Source organism: Anomaloglossus baeobatrachus, chromosome 3 (assembly GCF_048569485.1).
Source record: "Anomaloglossus baeobatrachus isolate aAnoBae1 chromosome 3, aAnoBae1.hap1, whole genome shotgun sequence".
Taxonomy (NCBI): domain Eukaryota; kingdom Metazoa; phylum Chordata; class Amphibia; order Anura; family Aromobatidae; genus Anomaloglossus; species Anomaloglossus baeobatrachus.
The window spans coordinates 256,689,986-256,714,800 of NC_134355.1; the positions used below are offsets into that span (position 1 = coordinate 256,689,986).

At 49.3% G+C, this 24,815-nt stretch overlaps 1 pseudogene; it reads left to right on the forward strand.

Moving 5' to 3' along the window:
• The first annotated feature begins 1,840 nt into the window (after positions 1–1,840).
• On the forward strand, positions 1,841–23,946 carry LOC142297207 (inactive hydroxysteroid dehydrogenase-like protein 1; annotated as a pseudogene).
• The last annotated feature ends 869 nt before the right edge of the window (positions 23,947–24,815 follow it).

Genomic DNA, 24,815 nt, shown 5'->3' on the forward strand with positions numbered 1-24,815 from the left:
TGTGTCTCTGTGATTTGCTGACAGCCTGGCCTGCCCCAGTGTACGCGCGGTTAGGGAAAAAAAAATGGTGATCGGCATTCTCTCAGCACTCAGCAGCAGCACTGATCTAAACCCGTCCCCCTAGCACACTATACGCTGAATTTTGATAATAGCGTGATTCACAGTGACTCACACTATTACAGTGAAAAGCCAGCTAATAACTAGCTAGGCTTTTTGTTGATCGAACCGTTCTCGAACGTTACTCGAACTGTCGAGCTTTTAGCAAAAAGCTCGAGTTTGTCGAATGTCTCAAACACCCCCCATAAATCACTCGAACATGAAATTGGCAAACCTCGAGCATTAGTAGAGATGAGCGATGTTCAAGGCTCGAGGTTCAATTTCATGTTCGAGTGTGTTCTGCCTCCGCATTCAATTTACCTTTATCATTTGCCATAAACTGATGTTTCATTTACAGAGTTCTACCATGGCTCCTAGAGTTATACTTTGGCTCCCTCTTGTGACCAAACTTAGTAGAACAGCTCTGTAATAAATGTTTCTTTCTCCTCCTCCTTGCAATGCATTTTGGGAGAAGGTCTCATTTCCTGCAGGCTCATAAGCAAAGCCAGTCTCCATTTTACATCCCCTTGTGTAAGCATTGCTGGTAAGCACTCCCATGTTTATTGCAATCTTAAACTCAGGACTTTTGCTGTGTTTAGTTAGCTGCCTCTCTAAGTTAGGATTAAGCTGTTTGTAATCCATATGTATATTGTGCAGGTATCTGCATCTGTTATGCATAAATGTACCCTGTCATATTTGCATGTACTGATTTGTACACATATCTGTTGTTCCAGTTTCACCATCAATCAGTCAATCTGAATATATTTACCTACGTTTAATAAATGCACAGACTTCAAGCAACAGTCTAATTATTGAACTACAGTGAATAAGATTTATCTGCCTGTCAAACTGCATACGCTCAGGCTACATGTAGGGAGGACAGAACAGTGAAACAGCGGCTATGCAGTTAGTGGGATTCAAGACAAAGGCTACACAGAGACTCAGTACAGCTATAGCAATCTCCGCACAGCCAAGCAGCACCCTTAAAGGCAACATGTCCTACAAATCCTCACACAAAACGAGATCCGTAGCTTCTATCTCCTCAAAGACGTCTATCAGCAGCGCTGTCGCCATTGCCTGCGTAAAAGCTGAAGCCGCCAAAATGAGAGCAACCTTCGCTGACAAAGAGGTTCAGCTGAAAGTAGAGAAAGCCGAACAAGAGGGAAGGGCACAAATTGAGAAAGCACGCCTAGACGCCACTCTAGAAAAACTAGCAGCAGAAAAGGAAGCTGCAGCTGCTCTAGCTGAAGCAGAGTGCCTAGATGCCACGCAAAATCCCGATCTGCAAAAACAAGACAGCATACTGAGCCTGAAGTTCATACCACAAGATGCATCACAACGCACATCTCAGTATGTCAACAAACTTCCTGACTCAAACTGTGACGCCGAACCAGTATCAACACGAGAGCATATCTCAGATGAAACAAACAGGATTCAACATGAGGCACGACCCCAAGACAGATATAAACTATCTCCAGTATACCCCGCTGATAATCGGGTCATAACAGACTTTGCTAAGTTCTTTACGTGACGGGATCTGGTCACTAAGGGGCTCTTAAAATTTAATGACCAAGCTGAAGGATACAGGGCCTGGAAAGCTTCCTTCCAAAATATCACTACAGACTTGGGGTTGCTAAACAGGGAAGAAATAGACCTCTTAGTCAAATATCTGGGAGAAGAGTCAGGCAAACACGCAGCAAGGAACAGAGGCATTAATATAAATCATCCTGAGGTTGGCCTCAAAATGATCTGGAACAGACTGGATGAGTGTTACGGCTCAGCAGAAGCAATAGAAAAAGCCTTATTCAAAAGAATCGACGACTTCCCCAAAATATCTAACAAAGGTCTCCAGAAACTCAGAGAACTAAGCGACCTGCTAATGGAAGTCCAAGTTGCTAAATGTGAAGAGAACCTACAGGAACTTGCGTTCCTCGACACAGCCAGAGGTGTTAACCCTATAGTCCAAAAATTGCCCTACAATCTACAGGAGAGGTGGCTCACACATGGTTCCACGTACAAATACAAACACGGTGTTCCATTCCCGCTCTTCTCTGTTTTTGTAGCATTTGTACACCAGCAAACAAAGATCAGGAATGATCCCAGCTTAGACTTTACGGAACCGAACAATTGTAACAAAGGTAGATGATGCACAAAAAAAGAACATGCTTGAATGGATCTCAAGTGCTCCAACAAGTGGCCTCTCCTCCACCTCAACTTCAACATCCAAAAAACAACAGTCCTCAGAGTTGTTAACCCAATCGCACTTGCTTTCTCCCAGCTCTCAAGTCTCCACCCGCCCTGCAGAGTATGGTGTAACAGAGATGGCTGAGTCTGCAGAGCTGTTCAGTCACACTATAGGCTGGGAATCAGAGGTCTGCTCCCAAGCTACAGTGAGTACAGACCAGGAAATTGTCTGCAGTGATGCCCAGAAGCTTTGTGAGTCAGATTCAGGCCCTGATGACCACGTTTCTGAGCATAATGTAGACCCTCATTCCCAAACTGTAACACCTGTTGGTGGAGACAATGAGGAACATACTGATGACGATGAGACGCAGATACCTGATTGGGATGACAACTTCACTATTCAGTCAGGGCAGGAAGAGGTTAGGTCTGAGGGCAAGGGGAGTGCAAACACAATGCTTGATGATAAAGTTCTAGATCCCACTTACTGTCAACCCTTAGTCAGGCACTCGAGTAGGTCACCAGAGGCTGTGGAGGAGGATGCGACTGACGACGAAGTTACCTTGCGCCTTCGTGGACAGAGTCGGAGTACTGGAAGCACGTCAACAACTGCATCCTCAGCCACAACTCTGCCTCTGAGCACAAGTCGGGGTGGCTCTGCAGGTCACATGGGCTCTAAGCCTTGCCTAGCCTGGTCCTTTTTTGACATCACAAAGGCTCTCCCAAATCATGTGATCTGTAAGATTTGTCGCCAATCTATAAGTAGAGGCCAAAACTTCACTAGTTTGAAAACTTCTTCCATGAATCGTCACATGAATAACATGCATAAGTCCCTTGTTGCCTCCCTCCAGGGGCTGATGTCCACACCAGGTGGGGTGGAGTCAGGCGGTTGGCCCCACCCACTGAGGAGTTCACAGTCCTGGAAGCGGGAAAAGGAAGTCAGTCAGTCAGTCAGTAGGAGTCAGGGGAAGAGTGAAGTAGTAGTGGAGGAGCAGACTGACCGTGTCCGGGTACATGTCCCGGGCACTAGAGCAAGGTTGGCAGACGGTGGTGGCCGTCTGCAGGAGAGGCAGATCAACACGGAACCATATGACCGGGGACGGGCGGTGGCCCGCCGGTAATGAACCGGGGAGCGAAGTGAAGCCAGCACAAACCGGCAGGGCCTGCGGACCCCGACCAGGCTTGGAGTCGCCGTTACCGTTAAATAGGTCAAATCCGTCAGTGACCGGAACCCCAGGGGTTTCCTAACAGCCAGGACCCGATTGAAGGCAACCGTCTAAACAGCAAAAGGGAAATACAGCTACCGCCACAGCTAGAGTTCCCAGGGCCAGAGCCTGCGGGCAAAAGGGCTCCTCCGGCACAAATACACGCTGGGGAGCGGGTTACCGGTGGGAAGCCATCGGGACCGAACATACACAAAAGGTGCAGGGAAAGGCAGCCATCACCAACCGTCCGGGAGAAACCACAGCAGCCGGCTGCGGGACCCTTCCATCCAGCCGTTTGGTTTACCAGAGACTTTGCATCTATTTGTGGCTGAGTGAGTACTACCGTGCCATCCGGCACCGCGCTGTGCAGTCCAAGCGACCCTGCACCTGGTCAACCCTGCCTCCCCGTCACCTCACTGGGCCTCGGGACCACCAACCCCCTACCCACGGAGGGGAGAGAAACATCCCAGCTGCTCCCTGCCATCGCTCCCGGGATCCCCGTCAATAGCAGCGGTGGTGCTCGACCTCACCACAACCCGTGGGTGGCGTCACGGACCAAATCCCCAAACCAAACTACCCCCTTTCACTCACGGGCGAGGAGCGCCGCTCGAGTCCACGGATCCGGCCCACCGCTCGAGCCACCGAGCAGCAGCAGCGCCGGACCCGAGCGTGGTGAGCGTAGCGCCCCGCCGCCCGCGACACATATTGTACTTGACAGGTTCACAAACTTCTTCCTGTACCACTGCTTGATGAAGTTGTCTTCCAGAAACTGGCAGGAGGTCTGGGAGTTGAGCTTCACTCCATCCTCAACCCAAAAAGGTCCCACAAGTTCATCCTTGATGTGATGATACCATCCTGTACCAATACCTCATCTCGACCTTGCTGGCGCCTGAGTCGGAGTGCAGCTCTCTTCCCTTTACTGATCCAGCCTCTGGCTCATCCATCTGGCCCATCAAGAGTCACTCTCATTTCATCAGTCCATAAAACCTTTGAAAAATCAGTTTTAAGATATTTCTTGGCCCAGTCTTGACATTTTATCTTATGTTTCTTCTTCAAAGGTGGTCGTTTTTCAGCCTTCCTTACCTTGGCCATGTCCTTGAGTATGGCACATCTTGTGCTTTTTGATACTCTAGTAATGTTGCAGCTCTGAAATTTGGCCAAACTGGTGGCAAATGGTTTCTTGGCGGCTTCACGATTGATTTTCCTCAATTCTTGGGCAGTTATTTTGCTCCTTTTTTGCCCAACATGCTTCTTGCGACCCTGTTGGGTATTTTCCATGAAACACTTGATTGTTCGGTGATCACGCTTCAAAGGTTTGGCAATGTCAAGACTGCTGCAACCCTCTACAAGACATCTCACAATCGTGGACTTTTCAGAGCCCGTCAAATCTCTCTTCTGACCCATTTTGCCAAATGAAAGACAGTTGCCCAATAATTAAGCACACCTTATATAGGGTGTTGATGTTGTTGCGCCCCTGACCTGGTCAGGCACCACTGAGTACTGCTCCCATGCTGGGTGAGTGCAAACAGGTAATCCAAAAGGCTGAAAGAGGGTGTGTACGCACAGACACATAGCAACCAGGTCTCACACATCATTGCGGGGACCCCTTGGCAAACCCAGGAGGGGGCATGCCTCCACATCCAATCAAGGGGTGCGGTAGAGAGGCTGGGAGCAAGGGTGGCAGTGGCAGTCAGGAAAGGGAGCTGGAGGTAGCCAGTCTGAAGTGGAGATGCAAGAGAGCGGACACACTAGTCAGACCCTGCACGTGTAGTGGCCATTGGCGGGGGAGAACGATCACCAGAAGTTGGACAGAAAGACGCTGAGAAAGTCAACTGGTCATGTACGGAGACTTCTGGCTAGGCACGCACGGGGAACAGGTCCCTAGAGTCAGAGATCCATTTAGTGGTCTGCTAAACCTGCTGGTGGGGTGGACAACAAGTCCCCCACCAACCAAAACAGAGTCCGAGCATCAGCAGCAACGAGGGGGTCCATAAGGAGGATCGAGCCTGGAGCCATCTTCCTTGGTCCACGCTGCCAGCAAACAGGCCAGAAAGGGGAGAAAAGGCAGTTGCGACTTCCCTGGATGAATCCCACGGTACTTTAAGTCAGAGGTTGTCCGAAACAAGAAGTGCTAAGAAGGCGAGCTAATGGTCACCCTGATTCCAGCCTGAAAGATACCTGGTTCCACCTGGTTCATCTCAGTATCGCCCGGGTTGCCTCACTATACCACCAGAAAGTGAGTAAACAAATTGAAAGACATTTCTGACTGTAACTGAGTTATTCTGCGACCTGTGGTTCTACACACACCCGAGCCCCTGGGGCCAGCCTCACTCACGGGAAGCCACACCATCCAGACTGCAGACACCATCAGCCCCAGAAGCTCATTAAACCTGCAGTGGCGGTCACCCATAACCCTGACCGCAAAACCGTGAGTGGCGTCACGACTCCTATACATACTGACATACCTGTCGCCAGCAGAAATACCAAGTGAAGACCCCCGTGGCATCCCTGAAGGTGAAGTGGCATCCCTGGGGCGGATGCTACTGGTGGGCGACTCAATGTCATTACACCACACCCCTCCTTATTACAGAGATGCACATCACCTGATTTACTTAATTGGTAGTTGACTCTCAAGCCTATACAGCTTGGAGTAGGACAACATGTATAAAAAGTATCATTTGATCAAAATACTCATTTGCCTAATAATTCTGCACACAGTGTAATACAGTGATTGCTTATATCTTTAATTCATTGATAGTCTTGTGGCTATACACATATTGCTATACATTTGCTTCTAGCCATATTATTCTTCTTTGGCTGCTAGGTAGCATTGTTTTTAATGCCTTATTTATGTCATAAGAGTTATGTGATTGCTTTTATATGTTTTTAACTATTTGCACATGGTTTGTAATTTCCTGAATAGTGTTCTGCATTTTTTTTTAACATACAGGCCTTATTTTTCTCCATTATACTGGGTTGTTTGAGCTATTTGTGCACATTTCCCTTTTTTCTCTTATTTGAATTGGATGGCTTGTTACCGACGCCTGGTGAGAAATTCATGTCAATAACACCGGTAGAAATACATTTGCTTAGAAAATTAGTGAAGCGGAAGCATTCAATACTTATTTCATCCGCTGTACATTGCATGATTTATCCTTTATAATATTTTAGTAATAGCTAATTCGGGTTCCGTCCCCAATGGTGCTGCCTGGTGATCCGTGACCTTCCTCCTAGCACTATGTTCACTTCTCTGTTGCTCCCGGTAGTATGGAACTAGTCGGGTCCCGCTCCCCAGCATGGCTAACTGTGGGAGCTTGCTCTCAGGGTTCACGCTTGGGATTTCCTGGACCGTTTTTGTGGAAAGTCCCATCCCCCTCGTTGCGCTAGTACCCCGATTTTGGAGCGGGTGGAGAGCGGATCTTGAAGGCTCCGTTCTCATCGAGTAAATTGTCAGGTTACCTTAAGCTACTCCCTGACCTAGGGTCACGTACCCCGTCGTGCCCTGGTCCCAGCCCGGTGATGGTGCAAGGCCGCCGGCTGTCGTCCTCTACAGTACCGTGCCCCTTGCCACGATCCCCTGCAACTGGGGGTCCAGCTCCTTCTAGGCCCAGACCATCGTCTACTACCTAGATGTTCCAAGAAGCCCGGCTCCTAACCTCCTCTCTCCTTCACTTCCAACACTTCACTCTCCTGCTCCTACTACTCCACTACTCCTGACACTCCTGACACTGCTGAACTCCCCTTAACCAACCCCCCAAGTGGGCGACGCTATTCCACTCAGGCCGTCCACTGGTGTGTCTGGTGGGTGTGGTGCAGAGTGTAGCTAGGATTTTAATTAGCTGATGTAGGCAACATCATGTAGTTGGGGACCCATGACCAAGAAGGATGTGGATATTGCACAGGAGGGCAGATTGTACAATACCCTGTGACGACCTGATAGTCCAGGGGCGTCACATTCCCCCTTGGTTAAACGTAGCTCGTCCTCGAGCTACAGGACATCAGAGGTTTTATTTTTATTTTTTTTCAGAACTGCAAAAGTGATAAAAGGAACATTTTTATTTACAAGATATGTCCCACATTAGGGAGGCTGGGTACTTGAACGTTACTTAACTTTAGAGTTCGTTATCTCAACAGTTGAACGCTACCAGTTTGGTTAGTAGCGGGGAATCAACCTGCTCCATTGCAGCCTCTTCCTGTGACAGTCCAGCCCCATATCCCGTTAACCCGCCACCCAAACAACCTGACCCGCTGCATACCTATTGTGGGTCCGTGACCAGGTTAAGGTCCCGGGTGTTGTAAAAGACGACGCTGGTGGGCACAGGAGGTGCAACTATTTACAAGAACACAAGTCTGTGTTGGTCACAACCTTTCCTATGACCATGTTCCATGTTTACTACTACAAAATATTAGTGCATAAATAAAACGAAGTCTATGCACCGGGGTACACACTATAAAAATCTTCTCGTTAATCAGATAACTTTTCTATTTTCATTTAAACCTTGTTGTTTAAACACTTATCTTCTAACATTTTCTCTATATGAAAAATAACAAACTTTAGAATATAATAAAAAGGAAACACAGATACCTAACACGCTATAATAACATTCACATATTACTGGTACCATTAGCATTCTTCCCTGTACCTTCGTGGGGGCTGACTGAAGTTAGCCTGGGTCGACCTTCTCAGTTCTAGGCCCTCATCCCCCTCTTGTGACATGGCCAGATCGCCTACAGGTTCCTTGCCCTCAATGCTAGGTGTAGCTGGTAGGACTCTACGTGTGCGTGGCAAGGGTACAGATGCTATTCTAGATGTTGAAGTGGGTGCAGTGTCAGTAAGCCTTTCCTGTTCTGGTTCTTCCACAGGTTGTGGGAATGTTAACACAGGGACTATTCTCCATTCTGCATAGGCCAATCTTCCGGAAAGTCCCCTAGAATAGTACGGATCATTCTCTTCCTTCCTTCCGCCACTTGAGGTTGGGGTTGAGGCTTATCTGCTACTCGTAAGGGCTCTGGACATCTTTTTAGATGGTTTTGGGAGACAGTAGCTGTGGTCCTTCCCTGGTCATTGCTGATCAGGCAGGTCTTCTGGTTGTCGAAGTTGGATGGTTGTACCACATATGGCTCCTTTTCCCATTGATCATCCAATTTGTGTAGATTTCTCTTCCTTTTCAGCACGATCTCGCCTGGTGAGAAAGGGGTTGCTTTCGCCTGCTTGTTAAAGTTCCTCTCTTGCCGTTCTCTGGTTTGATTCAGACTGTCTTCAACGCACTTCTGAATCTGTCTGTACTGGATCTGGCGACGTGAGTCCCAATCCGCTCCAGGCAAGTAAGTTTCAGGCAACTCAACCTCCATCTATAAGTCTACTGGAAGTCTTCCAGGTCTGGCTCTCATCAGGTAGGCCGGGGTACATTTGGTGGATCTCACCGGAATGTTGTTATAAATGTGCACCAGATCTAATAGCTTTTCAGGCCACTGGTTCCGCTCTTCAAGGGGAAGAGTTTTCAGCAGATTGATCACCAGATGGTTCATCTTTTTGCACATCCCATTCGTTTGTGCATGATAGGGTGTAGTGCGTATCTTCTTGCACCCGTACAGATTACAGAACTCCTGGAAGATTTCGGCCTCAAACGCTGGACCTTGATCAGTAAGGACTCGATCGGAATACCCATGCGGCCTACAGAAGTGCGCTTAAAATGCCTTGGCCGCTGTGCTGGCAGTTAAATCTTTAACGAGTACCACCACCAAGAACCGAGAGTAGTGGTCGACCATCGTAAGCGTATACGTATATCCATTCCTGCTGGGGGTCAACTTGACATGATCCAGGGCCACAATCTCGAAGGGATGTTTCGTAACTATAGGCTGGAGTGGTACTCTCTGACTGGTGCCATCCTGCCTTCTCAAGGCACAGGGACCGCAATTCCTACACCAGGCCTCTATGGAGTCTCTCATCCCAATCCAATAGAAGCGACTTCTCAGCAACATCTCCAGCTTCTTCTATCCAAAGTGCCCAGCTCCATCATGGTCTGCTTCTAGCACCACCGAAACATACGCCTGAGGTATCATGATCTGGCAGATTCTTTCATGGGTCTTGGGGTTGGTTAAGCTTCTGCAAAAGTTGCCTTGGTGGAGATAAAGCCGACTTCGGTCCTGCCACAGTTTTCTGGCTTCTTCTGGGGCGCCTGGTTCAAGGCGGGCACCAGGTCTGGCCAGCAGTGCCTTAACTAATCTTATCGCAGGGTCCCCATCCTGGCCTTCCTGCCAACCGTGATGGGGAAATGGATCACAGGTCATTTCTTGTTGATGGGCATATGGCTGAGGCCGCTCCCCAGGAGTGGGCTGATGGAATGCAGGCAATTCAATCTCTTCCAGGTCATCTTCGTCTCTTCCACCATCAAACAGATGGGGCATCCTGGACAGCCCATCAGCGTTAGTGTTCTTATGGCCAGCCCGGTATTTTATGATAAAATCATAATTTGCTAACCTTGCAACCCATCGCTGTTCCAAGGCTCCCAGCTTCGCCATATCCAGGTGACTCAACTGGTTATTGTCAGTGTACATGGTAAACTTCGCAGCAGCAAGGTAGTGCTTAAACCTTTCCATCACAGCCCAAACAAGTGCCAGGAACTCCAGCTTGAAAGAACTATAGTTCTCCGGATTCCTCTCCGTGGGCCTTAGCTTCTGGCTAGCATAGGCTATCACCTTCTCCTTGCCCTTCTGCACCTGTGACAGGACGGCTCCAAGCCCCACATTACTAGCATCCGTATACAGTATAAATGGGAGTCCGTAGTCGGGATATGCCAGAATTTCATCCCCTGTCAGGACAGACTTCATCTGCTCAAAAGATTCCTCTTGTTCTTTGCTCCATTGGATCGGAGTGCTCAAGGACTTGCCATGCACAGTTTGTCGCACCAGAAGGTCTTGCAAGGGGGCCGCCATGTGCGTGTACCCCTTGACAAACCTCCGATAGTACCCCATAAGGCCCAGGAACTGCCGCACCTATCTGAAGGTTTTGGGCCTTGGCCAGTTCTGGATAGCTGTCATTTTCTCTGGATCCAAGGCCACACCTTCAGCACTGACAACATGCCCCAGGACTACAGATGCCCGCTGCCGTCCGGTCAGGGCGTACATATCAAGGACGTTACATATCTTCCTCTTGAATCCCTGTAGCGCATCTGTGTGGCGCCAGGCAGATAGGGCAGGGTTATCGGCACTATGGGCGCAACCGCCACAGGTCCCGGTGCCGCCGCTCCTGTGGCCGGAGCAGCATCTTCCGCACCGGCGTTACCCTGGTCCGGTGGAGGCAGCGCCGCCACACTTCTATCGTCTGGTGCAGACATTCTCGCACTCCCCCTTGGTTTTCACTCAGCACACTCTTCGATGCTGTGGCCCTCTGGGAACTTCCGGTTTTGGGCTCACTCTCAGAACGAAGGGCGGGGCTTCGTCTTCATGCGCTTTTGTTGAGAAGACAGCGTTTTGGCGCCAAAAGATGGCGGAAGATGGCGAAATTGGCGGGAAACGGGATTTTGACTCGCGGTTCGACTTCTAAGGCACACGTCACCCAGGTAAGTAGGTGCTGCTCGTATACTGTTCGTGATGGCAGGAATTTGAGGTGTGCCGCCCCCGTGTCAGCAGCCAGGATGCTCGGATCCGGACCTGTGGTGGCTCGAGGGGTGTCCGAACCCGGGGGTCGTACGGCCACTCAAATGAAGGGGGTATTTACAGGGGATTTTGTTAAAGTTTGTGACGCCACCCGTGGTATATGGTAATGTAGAGTACCACCGCTGCAGTTGGGAGTACCCGGGGTGATGTAGTGTGGCAGCCAGGTGTTGGAACCCTCCACGGGTAGGGGGAATGCCTCAGGACTCGGTTATGGTGTTCGTGGAGTGCCAATTTATTGCGAAAGGGGTCACTTTCGTATTCACTCAGTCCAGTAAGCTGACACCGACAACTGGATAAACCAAAGTTCTGAATACCGCTGCCGCTGAGGGAAGCTAGTTCGGGTCCCGTCCCCAATGGTGCTGCCTGGTGATCCGTGAACTTCCTCCTGGCACTAAGTTCACTTCTCTGTTGGTCCCGGTAGTATGGAACTAGTCGGGTCACGCTCCCCAGTATGGCTAACTGTGGGAGCTTGCTCTCAGGGTTCACGCTTGGGATTTCCTGGGCTGTTTTAGTGGAAAGTCCCATCCCCCTCGTTATGCTAGTACCCCGATTTTGGAGCGGGTGGAGAGCGGATCTTGAAGGCTCTGTTCTCGTCGGGTAAATTGTCAGGTTGCCTGAAGATACTCTGACCTAGGGTCCACGTACCCTGTTGTGCCCTGGTCCCAGCCCGCTGATGGTGCAAGGCCGCCGGCTGTCCTCCTCGACAGTTCCGTGCCCTTGCCCGAACCCCTGCGACCGGGGGTCCAGCTCCTACTAGGCCCAGACCACCGTCTGCTACCTAGATGTTCCAAGGAGCCCGGCTCCTGCCTCCTCGCTCCTTCACTTCCAACACTTCACTCTCCTACTCCCACGATCCCCTGCGACCGGGGGTCCAGCTCCTTTTAGGCCCAGACCACTGTCTGCTACTTAGATGTTCCAAGGTGCCTACCTCCTGCCTCCTTTCTCCTTCACTTCCAACACTTCACTCTCCTACTCCTACTACTCCACTACTCCTGACACTCCTGACACTCCTGACCTTCCTTTAACCAACCCCCCAAGTGGGCGACCCTATTCCACTCAGGCCATCCACTGGTGTGTCTGGTTGGTGTGGTGCAGAGTGTACCTAGGATTTTAATTAGCTGATGTAAGCAACACCATGTAGTTGGGGACCCATAACCAAGAAGGATGTGGATATTGCATGGGAGGACAGATTGTACAATACCCTGTGACGACCTGATAGTCCAGAGGCATCACATAAGTCTCCTTGTACTGGCATATCAGTCATGTCATTTTCCTTACCCCTTAGACCTCAGTCTGAAGCTTCTGCTCCAGCCAAATTTGATCTCTTGCTTTGCACTGAGGATGTGCAACACCCGAAACATGTGTCTGCAAATAAAGATTCTGGTTAGGCTTTTATCCCAAGTGATGTCAAAAGGTTATACTGACTTTTAGGATTGATGTTGCCAGTTGGTTGCCCTTCAGTTCCATTCTTCTTCCTCTCTGATGAGGCAATTTGTATAGATACTCATAAGTCACCCATAAACAGAATCACCTTGTAATAAAGGATTCCTTAAATAGTATTGATTTTTTAGTCCCTAACTGATTCTAGTCACTAAAAATCTCACTGTAGAGAAAGAGAAATGTGAGAAGGATGCAGTCTGGCTTTGTAAGCAGAGGGGGGTTGGCTAAATAGTTTTCTTTGTATTTTTCTTCTAGGTTCCACCAATTGCATTGGTAAAGCATATGCAGAAGAGATGGCATGAACATCCTACTGATCTGCAGCAACAGAGCTCAGGTACACAGTGTTTCCGAGGCCCTCAGCGGAACTTACGGAGGTAATACTAATTTTATTGATGCTGATTTCAGCCTGGGTCATGAGGTGTATCCTTTCATCAGGGAAATGTTGAGGAATTTGGATGTTGGTATTTTAGTGAATAATGCTGGAGTTTTCAACGAGTATCCAGAAAGGGTTGTTGAAATTCCTGAAGATAAAATTTGTGAAATCATTCATTTCAACATAGCTGCGGCTGTAATGATGGCTCACATGGTGCTTCCGGGAATGGTACAGAAGCGAGGAGCCATCGTCAATGTGATATCGGGCATCTGGTGGCAAAAGGGACTCCCAGACAGCGGCCTCTAAGGTTAGTGTTGTCCAATGTATCCAGACCTCCCAACCGTCCCGGATTCTGCGGGACTGCCACGATTTTAGAGGTCTGTCCGGCACTCCCGCGGCTCACAGCTGATGTCCCGGCTCCTCCCCTCAGTGCAGTGAATAAATTAAATTATCATCGGCTCTGGATTATCGGGGGCAGCCGGGACTTGAACCTGTGAACACTCATTGTTCCATAGGCAGCAGCTTTACCACTGAGCCACTGCCCGTATTGTAGGGATGGAGGGATAGAGGGAGGGATGGATGGATGAAAGGAGGGAGGGAGGGATGGATGGAGGGATGGATGGAGGGAGGGGTGGAGGGAGGGGTGGAGGGAGGGGTGGAGGGGGGGATGGATGGATGATAGATTAGATAGATGGATGGATGGAGGATAGACTAGATGGATGGGTGGAGGATAGATTAGATAGATGGATAGAAGAGAGAGGATAGAAGGATAGATGATGAAGTATAGAGGATAGATTAGATAGAAGGATAGAAGATAGAGGATGAAGGATAGAGGATAGATTCGATAGAAGGATAGAAGAAAGAGGATAGAGGATATATGATAGACTAGATAGAAGGATAGAGGATGAAGGATAGATGATAGATTAGATAGAAGGGGGAGATAGAGGATAGATTAGATAGAAGAATAGAAGATAGAGGATGAAGGATAGAGGACAGATTAGATAGAAGGATAGAGGATGAAGGATAGAGGATAGATTCGATAGAAGGATAGGAGATAGAGGATAGAGGATAGATTATATAGAAGGATAGAGGATAGATTAGATAGGGTAGAGGATAGATTAGATAGAAGGATAGAAGATAGATTAGATAGAAGGATAAAGGATGAAGGATAGAGGATAGATTAGATAGAAGATAGAAGATAGATTAGATAGAAGGATAGAGGATAGATTGGATAGATTAGATAGAAGGATAGAGGATGAAGGATAGAGGATAGATTAGATAGAAGGATAGAGAATAGAGGATAGATTAGATAGAAGGATAGAGGATAGAGGATAGATTAAATAGAAGGATAGAGGATAGATTAGATAGAAGGATAGAGGATGAAGGATAGAGGATAGATTAGATAGGATAGAGGATAGATTAGATAGAAGGATAGAGGATAGAGGATAGATTAGAAGGATAGAGGATAGATTAGATAGAAGGATAGATGTTAGATAGAGGATAGATAAATAGAGGATAGATGGATAGAGGCTAGATAGAGGATGAAGGATAGAGGATAGATTAGATAGAAGGATAGAGGATAGATAGATAGAGGATAGATGGATAGAGGATAGATAGAGGATAGAGGATAGATAGATGATAGATAGAGGATAGATAGATTGAGGATAGATGGATAGAGGGATAGCTAGATAAATACTGCATCTCTTTGTAGGTGAAGGAAAGAGTCAGATTCATTTCTTCCCATAAAACTATTATAAAGAAATGAGGAAAAAAAATACAAATAAATTATTATTTTTTCATCACCTTGGATTCAAACCAGCAACGTTCAAAACTTGTGTCCAGCAGCCTCCTAGCTGCTCAAGCTGTTGAGCCACTAGGATTGATGATGTCAGAGGGAGGATTTTACATAAATGAACCTACAATGCAGCCTCTTACACAGCAGATTACACAGGACACAGCTCCATTGGACACAGCAGGGTCTCTATCTGCTGTGTTCTAGAGAGAGAGGAAAAGAGGATTTTTTTTTCTTCTAATAAAATTGCTAAAAATAATAAAAGAAATGGAATAATGTAATTTTATTGCACTTTTTTATAAAATAATAAACGTCACAAATCAGCAAATAACATGGACATATTTGGTGTCCCTGTAATCGTAACGACCCGAACAACGCAGCAATCAGATTATTTATGGGGATCGGTAAATGGCGGAAAAAAAAGGCGCAATTTATTATTTTCTTTAGAAAAACCCATAAAAAATGTAATAAAAATGTACCACTGAGGCCGTGTTCACACGAAGCGTAAATGTTTTTCTCTGCAGATGTCCGCACCATGAGTGCAATAACAATCTCCTCTGATTATTGTGTTTTGCGGTGTTTTTTATGCATTGTCCCTTTATTTGATACGTATTGTGCAGATATGAATCCTGAAGCTTATAAAGAAAAAAACACCAAATCCGCACAGTTTAGCGGTGTCTTTAGAGGCACCAGGAGCGGAGATTTCATGACGTCTCATCCATTTGCTTGGACATTTAGTCCGTGTTCACATGTAGTGTAAATGCTGCATTTTTTTCCTGCTGTTTTTTTGCACATTTATTCCGCTGTGTTTAATTGTCCAAGTAAAGTGGATTCCACATAAAGACGCCGGTGAACGCTGCGGTTTTGATGCTTTTTTTTTCTCTGGAGGTTTCAATGTGGAGCTGAAAAAAACCCAGGAAAAAGCTTCTCAGTACAATAAAAACACTAAAAAACGCAGATTCAGATCTGAACCAAAAACACATTAATCAATGGAGAAAAGGCAGAAAAAATGCAGCAGAAATGGAAAAACCAGAGAAGATTGTTATTGTGTAGTTTGGTGCAGACAGCGGCAGCCACAAAAAACACCGTATTTATGCAGCGTGTGAACACGGCCTTATAGGCACAAATAAGCAACATGTCATATAGTGACACATAGAAATATAAGAACATTCTGGCTGCTATGACTATTAACGAACAGTCCAGGGCATCTGCTGAATGACCCTGACTGCCAAATGGGTGTGGCTAGGGGTGTGGTTAGGGGCGTGGTCAAAATTTGCCGCGGCACACTGCGTGCATCGCATAGTTTCTCCCTCTTTCCTTTCTTCAAAAGTTGGGAGGTATGTGTATCTCTACAGTATAATGGCCGTCACTTTAGCGCCTGCTGACAGTCCTGTGCCTGCCATGATAGTCCTCATGTGAAGCTGCGCCTGTGGCTGGGTTCATAAGAAAACATCATTTTAAGCACGGACTGCAATACAGTAGTAAATAGAAGTGATCAGCAAGAAAAGGTTCATGTCCCCTGATGGGACTAAATAAAGCAATCACAACAAATAAAAAAATATAAAAAAGAGTTTAAAAATCTAACAAATACATCTTTTGATTAAAAAAAAGCATATTTGGTATTACTGTGCCCATAAGAGTCTGATCTAAATAAATGTAAATAAATGTAAATGTTGTAAAAAAAATATTTTAAATTTTTTTAGGGCATTGTTTGATAAAATTAGTGGTGATTATTTTTCACTGTAACTAGGGCACCCATAGTGTGCTATAGCTGGTGTGACGCCCTGGACCCCCAGGGGTCACAGGTCACTACACACACCACATACACCCCCACCCCAGTAAGGTACCATCAGTCAACAAAGACCTGATTGCCTCCCTCAGAGTCAGACAGGCACACCAGGTGGGCGGAGTCAGGTGGATAGACTCGCCCCCCGAGGAGTCTGCTGGCCTGAGGCAGGAAATACAAGCAGATGGAGATTAAGTTTGGAGAGAGGAGTACAGTTCTGCGTGGGGCCTGGGTTGGAGCCTAGGACCCCCGATCAGTCAGGCAGGCAGACGGTAGTGGCCACCTGCAGGAAGCTGGGAATATGACCGGTGGAACCGTAAGCGACCGGGACAGGGTAGTGGCCCGCCGGAAGCGAACCGGGAAGCCAACTAGATACTGGAGCACCAGGCAGGGTACTCAGACCCCGAACTAGGCTATAAGCCACCACCATAGTGAAATCAACTGATTGCGGTCTGGACCTCAAGGATTCATTCCCACCTAAGTCCCGATTGAAGGCAACAGCCCAACCCGTCCAGATAGTGCCACCGCCAAAGGCTAGAGATCCAAAGGGCCAGCGTCTGCCCAGGCACAGGAGTCAAGATTCACATACAGGTGCAGGAGAAAGGCGGACATTACCAACCTAACAGGAAGAGCTGCAGCCAGCTGCGGGCCCCGTTCATCACCCCGTTTGGTTTACCAGCGCCTCCAGTGTCTTGTACCAGAGTGAGTACACCAGTGCCCTCAGGCACCGCACCGCGCTGCACCGCAACACTGCGCCCTGCACCCCGACCCTCGCCAACCGGGCCCCGAGACCAACATCCCCTACCCGCAGAGGGGTCAACACCTAGCTGCGCCACTACACCGCTCCCGGGAGTCCCTGGAACTTCACCGCAGTGGTGGTGTTCACAATCACCACAACCCGTGGGTGGCATCACGAACTATCATCCCAAAACCAAATACCCACATCCCCCGCGGGTAGCGCCAATGCCCCTTGCAGAGCGACGTGATCCCCGGGTCCGTGAGAGGCTCGAGCCACCACCCGTAGAATGCGAGCACAGATCCGAGCGGCTCGGTGGCCGCAGCCGAGGCCGCGGGGCGGTACACATCGACTCTTCTGGCGTCACGAACAGGATAGAACCAGTCTACTTACCGGAAGAAGTGCGCCTTGTGGTTCCCGTCAGCGGCGTCCCGCTGAAAAATCTGAAGATCCGCCATCTTGGGCGTGAAAGTTTCCCGCTCGAGTCGTCTTCCCTGAGCAGTGAAGGCGCGAAAGTGAAGCCCCGCCCCCAAAGAGAGAAGTGCTGTAGAAAAACCAGGGGGGGGGGGGCAGGCGAAGAGCTGGCCTCATGTGATCACGGGGATAAGAAGCAGGGACGCCAGGACTCTGCATCCATCTTGTTCCTGGAACCCGAGCACTCTGCAAGATGTCCAACCCGTCCGGCAACCCTGAAATCCCGCAGCCCGCGCCAGGAACAGCAGCGTGGGTGGAAGCCCGGACAGCGCAGATGTGCTGCCGTCTACAGGCCCAAGTCCGGTTCTTCATGGAAAGGTGGGTGGCCGAAATGGAGGAAGTAGCTGTGGCCGTGCGGAAACGCGAGGTTGAGGCAGTGTTAGAGGAGCGGGTAAGCGACCCACGTCCCTGTGTCCCTGAAGGACCAGCCGCTGCGGCTGAGGGGCTCGGCCTGCTCCCGCTCATCTTGCTGCTTCCCCTGCTGCCTGTATCGGCTGCCACCGCCCCGGCAACCGGCCCGCTGCCCCCGACACCGGCCGCGGAGATCATCCCATCCGCCCATGAGGACGAGCCTGCAGACGCCGCCCGTGGACGGCCCTTCGTACCACACGCACCGATCCCGTTGCCGTGGAAGATTCCCCGGGAGGTGCCGCCGCCGGTCCCGGAAGTGACCGCGCTCAAGGTGGTCCCGGCCCCGGCAGTCCGCCCGGCCAGGGAAAAGATGGACACTGACCGGAAGGAGGCCCAGAAGGTAACGCTGGCCGCTCCCAAGTTCCAGGCCTCGGCTGAGGCAGCGGGAGGTTGTCGCTGTGAGGCAGCAAGACAGGCCGCGACACAGTGGGGCTCCCCAACACCGATGGTGCCGGTCGTGGCCAGCACCGGGGAGCGCCGACTGGGCCCGACCCCCGTACAGAGGGAGCATGCAGATGCTCCATACTGGGAGCAGCAGCTGAACCAGACGGGCCGGGAGATTGAGGCCCGTGAGAAGCAGAAGGCCGCAGTACTGGCCCGCACCATCCGGGAAAAGGAAAATCTCCGGAATGCAACCAACCGGGTGCGGGGCCAGACCTATGAGGGCCAGGTCCGGCAGTTTTGCCCCCGACGTGGATGGGGGTTTATTTTCGAACCAGGCCTGGAGGCCGAAATCTTCTTCTCCCGGCGGGACGTCTACCATCATCTTCCCCTGGGTCACCCGGATCGTGACCTGAAGGCCGGTGAGCTTGTCACCTACACACGCCACTGTGGGGAGAGGGGTTGGTTCACCCTTGATGTAAGGAGGAGGGCGAGCCGCAGAATTCCTTGGCGGCCCCAGTCCCCTCCCCACCATACAGCCCTGATGTGGAGCTGGAGGAGTACGAGGAAGGTGACCTCAAGTAATGCAGCGGACTCCCGTTGTCAAAATTGACAGTCCCCGTTAGGACCAACAGTGTTTTTGTGGTAGCCCGTTGGTTACTGAAGTGCCCGTCCCTGTTGGGACTGATGTTGTCCCCTTTTTTCCCCAAGACAAGGCTGAGAACTAGCAAGCCACCCAATAACTATTGGGCTTGTAAATATTGCCCAACTGCCCTTCCCGCATCTGCCAGTCTCCGGAGAGGCTGGTTGGAGGAGGGATCCGCAGCAGAGCAGGCTGGGGTCCGGTCACCATCAGAACCGGTGACCATCCTCAGGGTCAGGGGTCCCCTTGGACGTGGGGCCTCTAAGTGACTGCCGGGTGCGAAGCACCATACCCGTTCCTGCTTGGGTAGCCTGGCCAGGTTCCAGTTTCTGGACTGGGGAAAAAGGGTGCTGCCCATTTCTTAGGGGCAGCATCAAGGTGCAGGTTGCTTGGGTGGGAAAGCGGAAGGACATGGACCCGTTCCTGGTTATTAATAAAAATGTTCCCATTTGCAACAGTTTAAGTAATGTGCCTCCCGTAAGGGAAGAAATGAAAAAAATGCTTGTTTGAATGATTTTCAATTGTTTATATCTTTTACAGAAAAAATAAATAAAAAACGGTGATGGACGGGCAGCCCGCAGACGGTATGCATTAAACCAAGGGGGAATGTGAGACCCTGGACCCCCAGGGGTCACAGGTCACTACACACACCACCTACACCCCCACCCCAGTAAGGTACCATCAGTCAACAAAGACCTGATTGCCTCCCTCAGAGTCAGACAGGCACACCAGGTGGGCAGAGTCAGGCGGATAGACACGCCCCCCGAGGAGTCTGCTGGCCTGAGGCAGGAAATACAAGCAGATGGAGATTAAGTTTGGAGAGAGGAGTACAGTTCTGCATGGGGCCTGGGTTGGAGCCTAGGACCCCCGATCAGTCAGGCAGGCAGACGGTAGTGGCCACCTGCAGGAGACCGGGAATACGACCGGTGGAACCGTAAGGGACAGGGACAGGGCAGTGGCCCGCCGGAACTGAACCGGGGCGCCAACTGAATACCGGAGCACCAGGCCGGGTACTCAGACCCTGAACTAGGCTATAAGCCACCACCATAGTCAAATCAACTGATTGCGGTGTGGACCTCAGGGGTTCATTCCCACCTAAGTCCCGACTGAAGGCAACAGTCCAACCCGTCCGGATAGTGCCACCGCCAAAGGCTAGAGATCCAAAGGGCCAGCGTCTGCGGGCAAACGAGCTCCTATGACAGTTATACGCCGGGGAACGGACTACCAGTGCTCAGGCACAGGAGTCAAGATTCACATACAGGTGCAGGAGCAAGGCGGACATTACCAACCTAAAAGGAAAAGCTGCAGCCGTCTGTGAGCCCCGTTCATCACCCCGTTTGGTTTACCAGCGCCTCCAGTGTCTTGTATCAGAGTGAGTACACCAGTGCCCTCAGGCACCGCACCGCGCTGCACCGCAACACTGCGCCCTGCACCCCGGCCCTCGCCAACTGGGCCCCGGGACCAACATCCCCTACTCACGGAGGGGTCAACACCTAGCTGCGCCACTACACCGCTCCCAGGAGTCCCCGTAACTTCACCGCAGCGGTGGTGTCCACAATCACCACAACCCGTGGGTGGCGTCACGAACTATCATCCCAAAACCAAATACCCGCATCCCCCGCGCGTAGCGCCAACCCCCCTTGCAGAGCGACATGACCCCTGGGTCCGTGAGAGGCTCGAGCTACCACCCGTAGAACGCGAGCACGGATCCGAGCGGCTCGGCGGCCGCAGCCAAGGCCGCGGGGCGAAACACTTGTTTTAGGGAAATCCACCCCCTCTGACAGTCAGAGATCTGATCTGGAAATGGTAAAGCAGCAACATCATTTCTCAGTGCAGACCTAGAACCTTCTCCGCCCACAGCCAAAAGGCAGTGGTTGGTCATATGCAGAAAATTTGGCATTTAAGCTGTTTTTCTCTTAATGCATCTAAAATAAAAATAAATACATTTGTGACTGCTGTGTTTACATATCTCCATGGTAACAGACTACAAACAACTTATTTGTAGTCTGCCCTGCTCAATATGCAGCAGCTCTTCTCCACGACAAGTGTCAAGTAGATCAGCGCGCCACATAGGGCCATACACTTGTCAGATTGTACTAGCCCCTAACCATTGTTTAATTCTATCCTGGTGCACATAACTGTTTCATGACTGTGGTGCCATTTTTGATATTGAATCCTTTACGTCTTAGGCTAGGGCCCCACTTTGCGTTTCCACCTGCGTTTTTGGTGCTTTTTAGGTCCGTTTTGAGAAGCTTTTTCATGCCAAAAGGCATGCGTTTTGATTTTCCAGCAAAGTCTATGGAAAATGGGGATTTCTAGACCCCACTTTGCGTTTTAAAACGCTGCATTTAATTTGCATATTTTGTGGCAAAAACCATGCGTTCAAAGAAGCAACATGTCAATTCTACGTTGCCATTTTGGGTGCGTTTTGCTAACATTGATGTCTATGAGAAATTGCAAAAACCAAGATTCCAGCAAATTCCTTCATTTTACCTGCTTTTCCAGTACAGAAAACATGTGTTTTGGACTTCAAAATAAAGATTTCATATGTCCCTTTACAAACACACATAGTCCGACAATTAAAAATAAGATTTTTAATAAATTATTGGAATTTTTCCATTAAATATCATATTACCGCTATAATTTCATTAAATGAATCTATTTTCATTATTTTTCAAAAATATATAGATTTGTTTATTTTTTTCCAATTTTTTCATTGAGTTTGACTATTTAAACTTTATTTAGCAGTGTCATGATGTTCAAAAAGCAGGTAAAAAGCGCTGAAAACGCATCTAAAACACGGTAAATACGCATGCGTTTTCAGCGCTAAATTTCTGAAAAAGGCAACTTTGGTCAAATCAATTAAGCCCAACACGTGCGTTTAGAACTGCAAGTAGGAGAACGCAAAGTGGGGCCCTAGCCTAAATGTTGTGCTTTCCTCCATCCAGGCATATGTGGAAACCTTCAGCCGACAGCTGGCTTCTGAGGTCTGTCCAGTGGAATATTTATGCAGTGCTTAACTCCTTTTTGTGTGGGAGGCAGACATGCATCTTCTTATGGACACTTACCAATGTTTGCTCCATCTCCTGAAGTTTATACTCCCCATGCTGTGAGAACATTGGGGTTCTCCACTAGGACCACAGGATACTGGGCTCACTCATTACAGGTAGGGTGTGATTATACATAGCTAGAATACCAGTACATACTGTTTTTCTTACATTTACAGTATTGTAAGAAGTGTTATTTCACTTTTCTGAAAACAATATGTTTAAAAAACAAAGATATTATATAGTTATACTGAAAACCCCGGCCTAAAGAGTGGAAACAGTAGAATGTGATGCCTTTACTTTTGGAAATAAATATAATTACTATAGAAAGCCAAATATATGTAGACATCTTTGGCACATGTGCAGTAAAGAAAAAAAAAAATGACAATGCTCAGAGCAACACGATTTTTGCAGCACAATTTTTAGGCAATTTTATAATTGAGCAACTACAGTGCTGTTATGCAATCCGTGAGTTTAATAAACCTGAATATTTAAGAAAGTAATTGTGACGCCATGGCCTATCAGGTCGTCACAGGGTATTGTGCAATCTGCCCTTCTCTACAACATCCACCTCTTCCTTGGTTACGGGTCCGCAACTATGGTGTTGCCAAAACCAGCTAATCAAAATCCTAGGAACACTCTGCACCACACCCACCAGACACACCAGTGGACGGACTGAGTGCAATAGGGTCGCCCACTTGGGGGGTTGGTAAGGGGAGGTCAGGAGTGTCATGAGTAGGCCAGTGTAGTGTTGGAGGTGAAGGAGAGAGGAGGTCAGAAGCTGGGCTCCTTGGAAGTAACTAGGTAGCAGACGGTGGTCTGGGCCTAGTAGGAGCTGGAACCTCAGTCGTAGGAGATCGTGACAAGGTGCACGGAACTGTTGAGGAGGACAGCCAGCGGCCTTGTACCATCACCGGGCTGGTACCAGGGCACGATGGAGTACGTGGACTCAAGGTCAGGGAGTAGCTTCAGGCAACCTGACAATTCACCCGACGAGAACGGAGCCTTCAAGATCCGCTCTCCACCCGCTCTAAAATTGGGGTACTAGCGCAATGAGGGGGATAGGACTTTCCACCCAAACGGTCCAGGAAATCCCAAGCGTGAACCCTGAGAGCAAGCTCCCACAGGTAGCCACACTGGGGAGCGGGACCCGATTAGTTTTACGCTACCGGGGCCAACTAAGAAGTAGACTAAGTACCAAGGGAAAGGCCACAGATCATCAGGCAACATCATCGGGGATGGCACCCAAACGAGCTCCCCTCGGCGGCAGCGGTGTCCAGAACTTTGGTTTACCAAGTTGTCGGTGTCAGCTTTATGGACTGAGTGAGTGCTCGATTGACCCTTTCACCCTCAACGGCACTCCCAGAATCCCTTCACTGAGGCCCAAGGCATCCCCCTACCCGTTGAGGGGTTAAAACACCTAGCTGCCCACTCCATCGCCCCCGGGTACTCCCAGCTGCAGCGGTGGTACTCACACATCATGGGTGGCGTCACGAACTTCAAATACACCATCCCCTGTAAATACCCCCTTTATTTGAGTGGCCGCACGACCCCCAGGTCCGGACGCCCCTCGAGCCACTGCGGATCCAGATCCGAGCAGCCCGTCTGCTGACGTGGGGGCGGCACATAATATTCTGTATTTTCTTAAGAGAATTTCTCTGTGTGCAGAATTATCACGCAACTAAAAGAGAAACTGTTAGTCCTCCCTCCCACTCGCAATAAAACATCAGATTGCAATAGTGTTAAACAATTGGACATAGTCTATTTGCTATTTTTTTCTCATGCCGCCTCATTTGGCAGCGAGTCGCTCATCACACGCACCCATATACATGTATGGGTGCATGTGAAACATTGCACTGCACTCGGATATCATCCGAGTGCAGTGCGATATACGCATAGACAGGCCAAGGAGGAGATGGACAAATTCCGCTCTCTTTCTTCTCCACAGCTGTGATCTCATTGCTAGAACGCAGCAGAGTCTGAGCCGAGGGTCATTAGCATATCACATCTGATGATCTTGCATATGAAGTTATACCCAAATGGAGCTGAGGCCTGAGGCTTGACTCACACGAGCATATGGCATCCGATGCGATAGCATCGGATGCGATATGCTAATGACCCCCGACTCGGGCTCTGCTGCAAGCATGAGCCGAGTGTCATGCGACTGTGACCTGATCCTGCAATTGGGTCACAGCTGCAAAGCTGAGGGCAGGTGCTGCGGAGGAGAGGGAGGGGTTAATCCCCCCATCTTTTCCATTGTCAGCCTGTGCGTATATCGCACTGCACTGGGATAACATCTGAGTGCAGTCCGATGTTTCTCTCGCATCCATTCACTTGAATGGGTGCGAGTGATACGGCTGTAGCAGAAAATCGCACATGCTGCTACTTTTCTCACATCCAGATTCTGGATGCGAGAAAAGCTGACCAACTGCTCTCCATGACGAGCATTGGTCAGAGTGCAATGTGAGATTTTTTCGCATTGCACTCATCCGATTTTCACACTCGTGTGAGCTCAACCTAAGAGTGATAATAATAATCAAAATATACAAAACTACATTTCTGCCGTCAAAAATATCAGTCACCAATATAGC